The following is a 12231-nucleotide window of genomic DNA, read 5'->3' as shown; positions in this document are numbered from 1 at the left end:
AGAAGCAAGATACCCATCTCATTGGTATGCAAATTTGCTTTTCTCTTTAGTAAATGGTAAAATTATATGTATGAAGTGATAAAATTATATGTATATCAAAGAAGCACTCCATGCTGTTTGGGGCTTTGGTGCACGTCTGGGCAATGCTGCGGATGCCGAAGCTGGTTCTCTCCTTCCACCATGTGGTCTGCATGGATCAAACTTAGGTCCTCAGGCATGGTGTCAGGCTCCTTAAGCAGAGTCATCTCAATGGTCCCCTCAAAAGGCTGTTTTAAATATAGTTCTTTATGGTTTATTATCAATAAATACTTATTTGTAAACCTATTTTATATACCTATATACCCAGGGTTGTGTAAAAAAAAAAATCAGATAGAAAGGGCCCTGGGTAAAAAGTCTTAGAAGCCTTGAAGTAAAGCAACATCTAGTGTAAAGGGACAAGATTGGGATGCTGACACAGACACAGAATCCCACTGCCACCACCCAAGTGTCAGGAACCCCTCCCGAGCTCAAGAAGGTTCACGGGCCCTCCTGTCTTCTTCGGGAAAGGCCCAGTGACACTTCTTGCTGGCCTTGTTTAGAGTAGAGCCAGAATCTATTCTAAATAAAAATGTTAATAAATGGATAAACATGGCATATTAAAAGAACCAAGGTGCTGAGAGATGGTTGATTTGGTAAAGTGCTTGCCTCCTCTGTTACAGCATGCACCTGTAATCCCAGTGCTGGGTAGGCAACCAACAGAATTCCTGGAGGTCACTGGCCAGCCATTCCAGCTGGGATAGCAAAGTCTGGGTTTCGTAAGAAGCTCTATCTAACACACACAGATTGAGGGATGCATTTCTTTTTAGAAGCAAAAGTAATATGCAGGTAGGGATGCTTCGAGAAGCTGAGAAGAGCTGGGAAGTGGTGGCACACACCTTTAGTCCCAGCACTTGGGAGGCAGAGGTAGGTGGATATCTGAGTTCGAGGCCAGCCTGGTCTACAGAGTGAGTTCCAGGACAGCCAGGGCTACACAGAGAAACCCTGTTTCAAAAAACCAAAAAAAAAAAAAAAAAAAAAAAAAAAAAAAAGAAGAAGAAGAAGAAGCTGAAGAGACAGGATTTAGCATGGTTTCCTCGTTGTACTTTTTTCATCTTATGTTTTCCCAGCTTGCTCTGCTGTCATGAATCTGGCAGACACAGTGGCTTTAGCTTTGCAGCTCATTCACTTTACCACCAGTCACTCTTCTAGCTCTGGAAGTTCCTACCAGAATCCTGGTAGTTCCTGTCTGAGGGCTAATGTGGAAAGGAAGCAAAGTGGGGTTGAGCAGATAGCATAGAAGTTCAGATCCCAGAACAGCCCAAGTGTGTGTGAGCCCCTGAGTCTCCTAACACTGTTCTGTCCACGTACCCCACCATCTTCTTGGAAACTCACTCCTGGAAGAAATGGCTCCTCTGGAAAATCACAGAAAAGTGATTGAACGAGCAGCCCAGTGTCAAGCACAGCACCAGAGAGCTGCCTCTGATACAGGTTAAATCATGTTCCCTGGCAACTGGCCTCCATGGAGTTGTCATGGTTATAGGTGAACCAGAGACTGAGGTGTTACTGGCTAGGCTCTGAGCTCATGGAGTTGAACATGTTAAAGACACACCCATTGTCTTCTTTTCATGACTGGAAAGAAACTGAAGGTGGACAGACACACAGCAGATGTGGAAAGTGGAGCTTCAGGCCCTCAGATGCCAAAGAGACATGCCCATCCTTCATCTGTTCATGCTCAAGGAGCAAAGGACAAGTACCCTGTGCCACTAACTCTGAATGAAGAAACTGGCCAGAACCCACAAGAGTTTCTTAGTAAGAAACAAGAAGCAATGCCCCCCATATTACCTACCAGGCATCTGCTCTCTTACAGAAGCCCAGTGTGAACTCTGGTCCAGTTTTGCAGCCCCTGGGAGTCACACTTGAAAAGGTTAAATGAAACTACTAAAATTCCATGCCTGTCTGTCTGTCTGTCTGTCTGTCTGTCTGTCTGTATGTATGTTACACTATCAATCCTCCAGTGCCCAGCCTCAGCTTCCTGAATACCAGGATTACAAACCTGTGCAAACATTCCCATCTCCAAAATTAATTTTAATAATACATATTTAACTCAATATATATATAATACTATATCAGCATGTTGTTGTGGGGTTTTTACCAGAGAAGACTGTGTTTGAGACACATGTTTAAACCAATAGAAAGTATTAACTACTGGCGACTACACTGGGTGTTAGGGATCCCAGTGTAGCCTTAAGCCTTTCTCGATGTGAACTTTTAAGCATAAAAACCATATCTTAGGTTGACATACTTTGGTTAGCAAGAACAAGTTATCCAGAAGTGGGAACTACAAAGACCAAAAGTTTCTACACTTAGAGACTTTCCCAGAACTGGGATGAAGCCCCTGTTTTAATTTTTGGCAGGTGGTGCTGTTTATGTGCTGAGTTTTATGGCCTGAAGGGGATGTCTATGGTGGTGTCAGTCCTGCTAAGGTCTGGAACCTGTTACAATGTAATAAAAAATATTTTTTACATTGTTACAATGTAACAGAAACAAGATTTTTTTTTTAACATTGTTTTTATGCTACATCTTTGCATTGTGTTGTTTACACATCTCAGGTTTGGTTTGGTTTTAAGACAAGTTTACTCTGTAGCCCAACCTGGTCTGGAATTTATTATAACATCCAGGCTGGAGACCCACTCATGGCAATCCTCCTGCCTCAGCCTCTCAAGCACTGAGATTACAAGCATGAGCCACTTCATCTGACTTATTTCTCAATCACATAATTTGTAAATGTGCTATCAATATTGAGAATGTATAAAACATATGGTTTAAAACACTGACTTGCGTACTCAAATGAATCCAAATATTAAATATTTTAGATACAAAACAAGTATTGCTTTAAATCTTAAATTTAGAAAAGTCACATGTGCCTCTCTTGTCTCACCAACTGCTGCAGAGACTGCGGGTAACACCCATGTTGCACAGTACAGAGCTCAGGTTCTAATTCTCAAAAGTGGTGTCCTCAGTCCAGTGTGAAGACTCTTCTGCACGAGACCCTGGTGTGAAGACCCTTCTGTATGAGGCCCTGGTGTGAAGACCCTTCTGCAGGAGGCCCAGGTGTGAAGACCCTTCCGCACGAGGCCCTGGTGTGAAGACCCTTCCACACGAGGCCCGGTGTGAAGACCCTTCCACATGAGGCCCTGGTGTGAAGACCCTTCCACACGAGGCCCTGGTGTGGCTGGTGAACCTCACCCTGTGGCACAGACATGGTGAATGTTGCCAAGGCTGTGTGGGAGGATTTCTCACCACCTATCACAACTTGATCTCCACATATCAGGGTTATCCCAAACATGCAGCTATCTTCAGGGCATTAGAACATAAAACTCTTGAGCATTCAGGGCACAAAATAAGCTCAGCTCATTTCATTTCATTCTGATGTAGACCCTATGGAGAAACAGCCTCAAGACCAAGGTACACAAAGGTCCAGGGCCCAACATTTACGCTTTTCCATGGACAAGAAAACGCTGGCCCATAGCTCTTACGTGTCAGCTGTTTGTAAGGATAACTAGCTTGATTCAGCCTCGGCTGCCTCATCATCTCCTGACCAGATGCACTGCTTCTGCATGGGGAGCACGGCGTGTCCCCAGAACATACCGCTCCTGTACTGAGAACACAAGCTGGCAGCTCCCCAGGGCAGTGGCACCCAGAGCCTCTGGCAGCTGCTCTGCCTCCTCCTGGCTCCCATAGCCCCACAACAAGCCTGATTTCTATGTCCCTGCAAATTCCTGAGCCTTCTTTATTACATTTAAGAAGTCTGAGTAGAAAGGAGGTTGTTTATTTTAATAGAACCCTCAGTAGATCGAGGCAGGTGGGGAGGGCTCAGCCTGGAGCACATGGTCGCTGTCCATTGTCCTGAATGAGGATCTCCTAGAGCTCAGTTGCTTCTGCCATACCCAGACAACACTGTGCCTGCTGAAGAGCTTCAGATTCTAGCGTGAAGGAAAAAAGACAGGACGTGTAGCTGAGACCTGGAGAACTCAAGGCAAGGAAATCTAGGCTGGTCTACAGAGTTGAGCTCCAGTACAGCCAGGGCTACACAGACTTAAAAACAAATGCAGGCAAGGAAGTGGGAGTAAAAACGCATATGATGTGCTGGTGGGAATTATAAACTAGTGCAGCCAGGATAAAAATCGATATGGAAACTCCTCATAAAACAAAAATCAGAACTACTGCATGGTCCAGCTGTGTGTACTATTCCTGGACACACACCAGAGGTCACACTATCTTCTGGCTTTATGATTAGAGTCTAGCTTTGTCTCCTACCTTGGAACTCAGTTCTCTGACTCATACAGTAAAGGGATTGGACTACAACATTGCTAAGTTCCCTTTATTTTGGTGGGATAAAATATATTCCTGTTGGAGAAAATGAAAACATGTACCCATAGTAGCAAAAAACTATGAGCTTATTAAACATAGAAAAAGATAATTTTTAAATGTCTGTGCCCATTTCCATGGTGTGTAAAGAAAAGTGGTTTTGGCTAAAGCTGATAGTCAGGTCTCTTGTTCAAATGTTTGTAATTCCCTAAGAACTGTGGTCACATCCCAGCATCTTGCCAAGCACTGCATATTGATAAGGGCCCAAGGCTACAAAGCAGGATGCACAGCGTACCCTCGTTTTCATGTGCAGTTTCTACCTTCAGGGAAGGTATTGCTAAAAATCTACCCAAGGCCGCCTGGTTGGAGGTAGTAAGGGTGATTTTTAGATCATATTGTTTTAGCCTTTAGTGGCTTTGCCTATGCCTATAACAGGTATATGTTGTGCTTCAGTGGGAAAAGAAGACACACTTTCTCTGGGCGCTCTTTATTTCCAGGCTAGCAACACCCCGAGAAGCTCAAGCCTTTTAGAAAGACTTCAACCCAGGTGTCATTTTATCAGCAGAGACTAAGACACCTGCACCTGTGTGCTGGCTGCCATCATCAGCTAGGTATGACATATGTCCTCAACATTCCTAGGGAGAGCAGCGGGTCACTTATTGTCCTCAGGTTTCTGTGCTGTGCACAGACCACTCTTTGATTGGATGTGAAAGACAGTGTCTGGCTGTTGTTGGAGGAGCACATGCCTCAGTCTCAGCTCAGAAACATGACCTTCTTGACCACTGGAAGTGTAAGCTTCCATGATCAATATGTGCAGAATACGTGACAATATTGATATGACACCGCCCATGCTCTCACAGTCTTGTCAGGCCTGTGAAAAGAACACCTCCCAAGTCCCCAGGTGCCATACCCACTCCAGTGGAGTCTGTGTGACAAGTTTAAAAGCTTGGCCACAGTCCTGAGGCAAAAAGTTTCAAGGAAATAGGTCTCCTGGAGGTCCTTGGCGTCCCATAACAGGGACGTGGTCCAGATTTGTCCTTGCGATAGTCGATGGAGGGGTTTGCATGCTTTCTTTCAGTATTGTTCTATTATAGGTATAGAGGTGCCCCCAAGGAATGATTTGACAAATAGTCAAGTTAAATTGGACGTTGTTTCCTGGCCTCCACCAATGTTCCAACATCCTAGTCAATGCTGAGCCGACCATGGGCTTGGAATTTCATAAAGAATGTTACTTATTCAGATGAAATGCCTCCAGTGTTGAAAGAGAGAAAACAGGCCTTGCAGTTTACTGGATAATCATTAATCATCCCAGGGCAAGTTCAACAAAGTAAACTTAGAATTCCATTACAGTCATGTATGGTAGACTACATTACTTAATAGAAGAAAGTTGGTGGGCTCCTCTGGTAAATGTAGGTGCCCCACAAATACTTAGACCAACAGCTGAGTCACTCCCATTTACAGGAATTTACAATGGTCTAGGAAGAAGGTGGGTTGTGGTCTAAGAAGGAACTAGAGTACTTCAGATAAGGCTGGCTTTATCTCAGTTGTAACCACTACCTAGTTCCTGCCGATTTTCATGTATGCACTTTCTGTTTTGTTTAAAGAATCATTGTGTATCAGATGACCTCAGATGTGCCTTGGCTGTTGTAATTACCTAACTTCCTTATTTCTTCTGTAATGACTACTAAAGTCTGATGCTCACTTTGAGAAATTACACTCAGATTCATCACTCTCTTGTGTTCGTGTCTGCTTGTCACTCGCCCACTCCTTGCCCACCTGAGTACCAGAACCCTGATTCTCCCCAGGTTGAGGGACCCGACTGGGTCGGCCCATAGCACCCAGGCAATGTGGAGCAATCCACCCTGACTCTCACCAACCTACTTCAGCCAACCTATGCACACAGGATCCACAGAGCCAGCCTCTGTGAACACACAGATGTGTGAGTTGAAAACAAATGATGCTCCCTTTATGATCCTAAAAATATAGATGTGTGACTATCATGGAAGAGAGGGGATAGGAGGAGAGAGGAACAAGAGACAGTAATGGGGATGAATATAAACCGAGTCCACAGCACATATCTATGAGAAACCATAACAAAACCATTGTTCTGTATAGAATACATACTAATGAAGGATATCTTCTTAAAAAGAGAGAAATAAGGGCATGGTTACAGGGGCTGCTGGAGATGTGCATGAACAAAAGGAAAAGGCACTGTAAAGCAGACACTGGGGTAACTTTAAAAAGCCCTAATCCCACCATCTAGAGCTCAGTGTTTTTGTAAGTTTTCCTAATGCTCTGTCTTGTGGGAAAATTGTAAGCTGTGAGGGAGACTCTGTGGTCCACTTCAGCCCAACAAGAAAAATACAGTGTTATTGCAGAGCATCGTGGTAGTCATCATCACCATTTTACAAATGAGGAAACAAGCTCAGATCAAACAGTCAGTGCAGAGTCTAACTAGAAACCAGTCGTCTCTCATTCCAAATTCATCCACTGAGCTGCTTCTGCTGAAGCATCTTAATGAGGAGTGTGATACAGGTAGAGAACTGGGGAGGGTGTAGAATAGATGGGGAGGGTGTAGACTAGACAGAGGGCTGGGGAGGGTGTAGTGTAGGTGGGGAGGGTGTAGTGTAGGTAGATGGCCAGCCTGAGACTATTATTCTCTAGCTCTTCATTCTTTGCCCAGCTGATTACTGTCTTGTTAAACATTTATCTTTTAAAAATCAAAATCTGCCTGGCATGGTGTCTGAGACTTTTAATCCCAGCACTCAGGAGGCAGAGGCAGGTGGATCTCTGTGAGTTCAAGGTCAGTCTGAACTACGTAATGAGTTCCAGGGCAGCTAAAGCTATATAAAAACAAACAAAAAACAAAACCCTGTCTCAAGAAACAAAAACAAACAAGAACAAAACCCATCAAAGTTTATTGATATTGAACTTGAAAGCATTATGCCAGGAGAAAGAAGGCATTCAAAAAAGTCAAATACTGGGCCTGAAAGATGGCTCAGTGGGTAAAGACATGAAGCCCCTGGGATGTACATAGTAGAAAGAGAGGTGACTCCTGCACACCACACCACACACCATACACATATCACACACATATTATACACAGGCCCATACATACATACACACACACACAGATTCACACTACACACACACACAAATACAGGCTCATACCACACACATATACACACACACACTCACATAGGTACACCACACACACACATAGGAACACCACACATACACAAGTACACCACAATACACACAATAAACAAACAAACAAATAAATAAATATAGTAAAGTAGTTTTTTGCTTGTTTCATTGTTTGTTTGTTTGAGCACAGGGTTTTTTCTGTGTTCCCTTGACTGTCCTGAAACTTGCTCTGTAGACCAGGCTGGTCTCCAACTCACAGCAATCCACCTGCTCTTGAGTGCTGGGATTAACGGAGAGAGCCACAGCCACCTCCTAAGTGTTTAAAGGCACATTTGTCTCGTTCTATCTGAGACACAGAGAGTAGGCAGGCTCACAGAAAGCATGGGGTGGTGTCTGATGCTAGGAGATGTGCACAGAATGGGAAGTTATTGTCTAGTGGTTTCAAAGTGTCTATTTTATAAGATAAAAGGATTCTGTAGACAGATGGATGTTCGTGTTGGTTGCCCATTACAATGTACTTAATACCACTGAACTGTCCGTTTAATAGCTGAGACAGTAAATTTTGTTATGTCTACATTACCACAGTGAAAACTGAAAACATAAAATACAACCATGTGACATCCTAGCCTAACATGCTTCTGTGGTCTCTCTCAGACCTCAGGGGCAGCTTCCATGACTGTGTGCTCTGGCTCAAACTCACCATCGCTTCCATGACTGTGTGCTCTGGCTCAGACTTGCCATCTGGTCTCACTTGGCTCCAATACTTCCTGTTTTCCAACTATCTCTAGCTCCATCACACAGTTCTTGGTGCCACAGGGCCCTTCACATGCTTGGTTTCTACCTAAAATGCAGCCCCATATCCCTTCTGCCTCTCCATGGGTTAACTTCTGAGAAGCTCCAGCTGTTACTACTGTTGGAGGTAACAGTAGCATTGTAGCCCTCTGGGGTCCCTTCTGTAGTCACTGGTGTTATTGTGTGTAGTGTGTTTCTCTGATGAACATTGCTCTTCCCAGCCACATCCTGAGCTCAGTCACAGAGTATCTGCCTTACTCTTTGCAGCAACTTCAGTGTGTGGCACAAGCCTCCCTGCAAAGGGACACAGTAGTGGAGACACTTCAGCCAGTGTGGCAGGTGCTCTTGACACCCACCCAGCCCCTTCCCTCCCCAGGGCCTTATAAGATACTGAAGACTCCCCAAGGCAGACACCAGGATCTTCGACACCTAGTATCTCTGTGGTTTTCAATCAATGTATGCGGAGAAGGAAGTGCTAATGCTCCTGGAAATAGCGCTAGCCCCTCCCACTCATTACATGAATGACTGAAGAGCATTCTTCTGCCACCTTCAGAGCTCTGAGCTGAGCCACTGCATGGTGGCATTAAGTAAGGCCCCTGTACTACCTTCCCTTTCTCTCTTGCTTCCTACTCCTTAGATGTAGCTCCCTGTTATCACCTTTCAATAAATCCAACTTTGAAGAATGACACAGCAAACAGGAGCAATAGAGGCCAGCATACATACAGCCGGGATTCGTTGAGGGAGGTTTCATGTAGCATCGTATATGTTAGCTGGGCTGTGAACACTTGGAATTGAGACCAGAGCATGGAAAGAGCTCCGTGCGAGCCTTTGAGGAGAAAGCACGGGGGACAGGCAGCTAATGTTGGATTCCTTCCCACCCCAGGGAAGCAGTGACATTTCTGCTCTAACAAGCTGCCCTTGGCTTGCTTTGAGAATTCTCTTTCCCTCTTAGGACATGACCTTCCTCTCTGAACTGGTGAATTTTAAAGCATTGGTGAGATCACTTACTGTCTAAGCCACACTGGCATATCAGTGTTCTTACTATTTTTGCCTTAACAAAATGTCTCTTTCACAATCCGGGATCAGGTATTTGATGGAAGCACAAAGTATAGGACAAAGTAAATTAAGGAGATTCATCTCCAGCTGACAAAATCAAGCCAAGGGCTGGCAGTGTCTCCTGAGGACCAAGAGGGGGCAGGGAGGGCAATCCAAAAATCAGGACAGAGGCCTCCTCGCCAAACCCAGAATCCTTCAGAATGTCAGTCAGGAGACTGCCCTATCCAGGTTGGCTGTGAACCAGCCAATCACACTGGAAGAGCCTCTTAGAACGTAGATAAAGCAAAGCCGATGAGCTTTTACCTTCACTTTGACTGACAAGGGGCACAAATGCCTTGTCTGAGGTTGTGTGGTCTGAGGATGCACATTGCAGATGCCCTGAACATTGGCAAACATCCTAAATGGTGGGTGAATTAAGGAAAACGGACACAGACTGCAATGGTTCGTCTTCACTGTCAGCTTAACTGGATTTAAAATCATTATGGAAACATGTTTCTGGGTGTGCCTGTGAGAATCCTTCCAGAAAGAATTAACTGAGGAGGAAAGATGTGCCCTCCGTGTGGGCAGCGCCATCCTAAGGGTGGGGCCCTGGACTGAAAGAACAGAGAAAGCAAGAAGAGCAGTGGAAGTCAGCCTCTGCTTCCTGTCTGTGGATACAGTGACAGCTGCCTCATGCTCCTGCCTCCATGCCTTTCCACCATGAGGAACTGTATTTTCAAAATGGGAGCCAAAATCAACCCTTTCTCCCTTAAGTGACTCTGCCTGATATTTTTGATGCAGCCAAGATAAAATTAATTAATACAGTCATATACTTAACTAATACAATGTTATTTACATAAAACTAAAGACCCAAGACTTCCTCTTCATTCAGTGGGAGATTGCAGCAGCCAGCGGTGCTGCTCCATAGAGCATCTGAGGTCTCTACAGAATACATGGCCCCCAGATCTGAAAATAATCTCTCAGAAGACTTTAGGTTGTTTAGAAAGAAAACATAGAGTCTCTCCATAAGAAACACAACAGCTTAGCAGTCTGTAAACCTCCCAAGCTTTCAGGTATTAGTCAAATTTGCTTGACATTGGCGATTTGACTTGGATACGATGTGTTCCGATCAGAACCTCCAGACAAAAGACTAAAAAAAAATTTGTGAAGGATTATATTAGTTACTTTGTATCACTATGGCCAAAGTGCCTGAGACAATTTCAAAAGAAAAACTATCTCAGCTCATGGTTTCAGAGGGTTGGATCCATACTTGCTTGGTTCCATATGCCTGGGAAAATATCATGGTTGTGAGAGCATGTGGCTAGCAGACAGATGGGAAGCAGAAGAGAATGCCGGCGCCCAGTTCATTCACTTCCTCCTTTTATTACCTCAAGACTTCTAGACAACAGGACAGTGCCATTCCCATATCAGAGTCTTCCTGATTCAGTTCGTCCTCTCTACAGACACACCCAGAAGTGTGCCTCACTAATCTCCCAGGTTATTCTAAATCCAGTCAAATTGACAGTGTGATTTTCACAAAGCTGATCAAAATACTCAATGTAAGTGTCCCTGACTAAAGGGGATCCTGGAGGAAGGATTGGGTGGCTCAGAAATTTCAACAAGTTGATGCCAGTCAATGTCAAAGCCATTTGAAAACAATAGACTACAGAATGAAATCCTCCCTCTCTCCTCTCTCTCCCACCTTCTCTCCCTCCCTTCCCCTCCCTTCCTTCTCTTGCTTCTGAAACATCTTCATTTGGAAGTACTCCCCAATTTTGACAGGTCCTCTCCACAGGCTAACAAGCACACTGCCCCCAAAGGCTTATTCTGCCTGCCATGTAGCAAACCTGTCAACAAAATTCCCTTTATAAAAGGAAGAGCCCTTTGGAGGCATGATATGCTTGGTGAGTAGCTACAGCAGATCAGCTAGCTTTACTCTCACCCCAGAGCCCCCTTGCTATGCCCTCCACCTTGGAGATGAAGAGCCACAGACTCAGTTTTCAGGGCTCCTTACAGACAGGAGTCTCCCTGAGACACAGGCTCTGCCAAGCACATGCACACTGTGACTCAGATGAAGGAAGAGCACTCTGTGAGATGACTCCTGCATGGGGAATGGGGTCAGAGGACGCTGACTTCCTTATCACCAGATAGCATGGCATGGTTTAGGAACATGACTTGGACATTGTCATCAGAGCAGACACTAGATGCAGAGTCTGTTCCTCATTGTAGTAGCCCACATGTCACCAAATGTTCCTTCACACATATTGTTCTGCTCAAGCCAGCCAGGGCAGACACATTGCCTGAAACTAAGATCCCTGAGACAGGACAAAGTGGAGGCCTGAAGGGTCTGGGGACCAGTTATGTGGAGCTTCCACAGACCAGCACGACCCTCTATGAGACCAAGAGAAGAGACTGTTGCTTTTGAAATCGCCAAGAGCCAGATGGGGAGGATAGGAAGAATGGAGGCAGCCCAGATAGGGGCTGGGGAAACAGGAGGCCACAGGGCCCTCTTCATAGCTGCAGGCAAACAGTGCCCAATCCAGACAAGATCTGCTTTGTGGTGAGTGGCATTGTTCCAACTCTCTGTGTCAGTTCTTCAGTACAACCTGTTTGATCTTTTCACTCGCGCACGCACGTGTGTGTGTGTGTGTGTGTGTGTGTGTGTGTGTGTGTGTGTGAGAGAGAGAGAGAGAGAGAGAGAGAGAGAGAGAGAGAGAGAGAGAGAGAGAGAGAGAGAGAGAGAGAGAGAGAGAGAGAGAAAGAGAGAGGGGGGGATGAGGGGGAGAGAGAGAGGGAGAGAGAGAAAGAGATTGCAATTACAACCATGAGGGTAAAGCCCACTGAAGTTCTGGAACAGCTTTGTGGCCAACC

This window comes from Mastomys coucha, unplaced genomic scaffold (genome assembly GCF_008632895.1).
Source record: "Mastomys coucha isolate ucsf_1 unplaced genomic scaffold, UCSF_Mcou_1 pScaffold23, whole genome shotgun sequence".
NCBI lineage: Eukaryota > Metazoa > Chordata > Mammalia > Rodentia > Muridae > Mastomys > Mastomys coucha.
The sequence above is the reverse complement of the archived record's forward strand: the minus strand, read 5'-3'. Positions refer to the sequence as shown.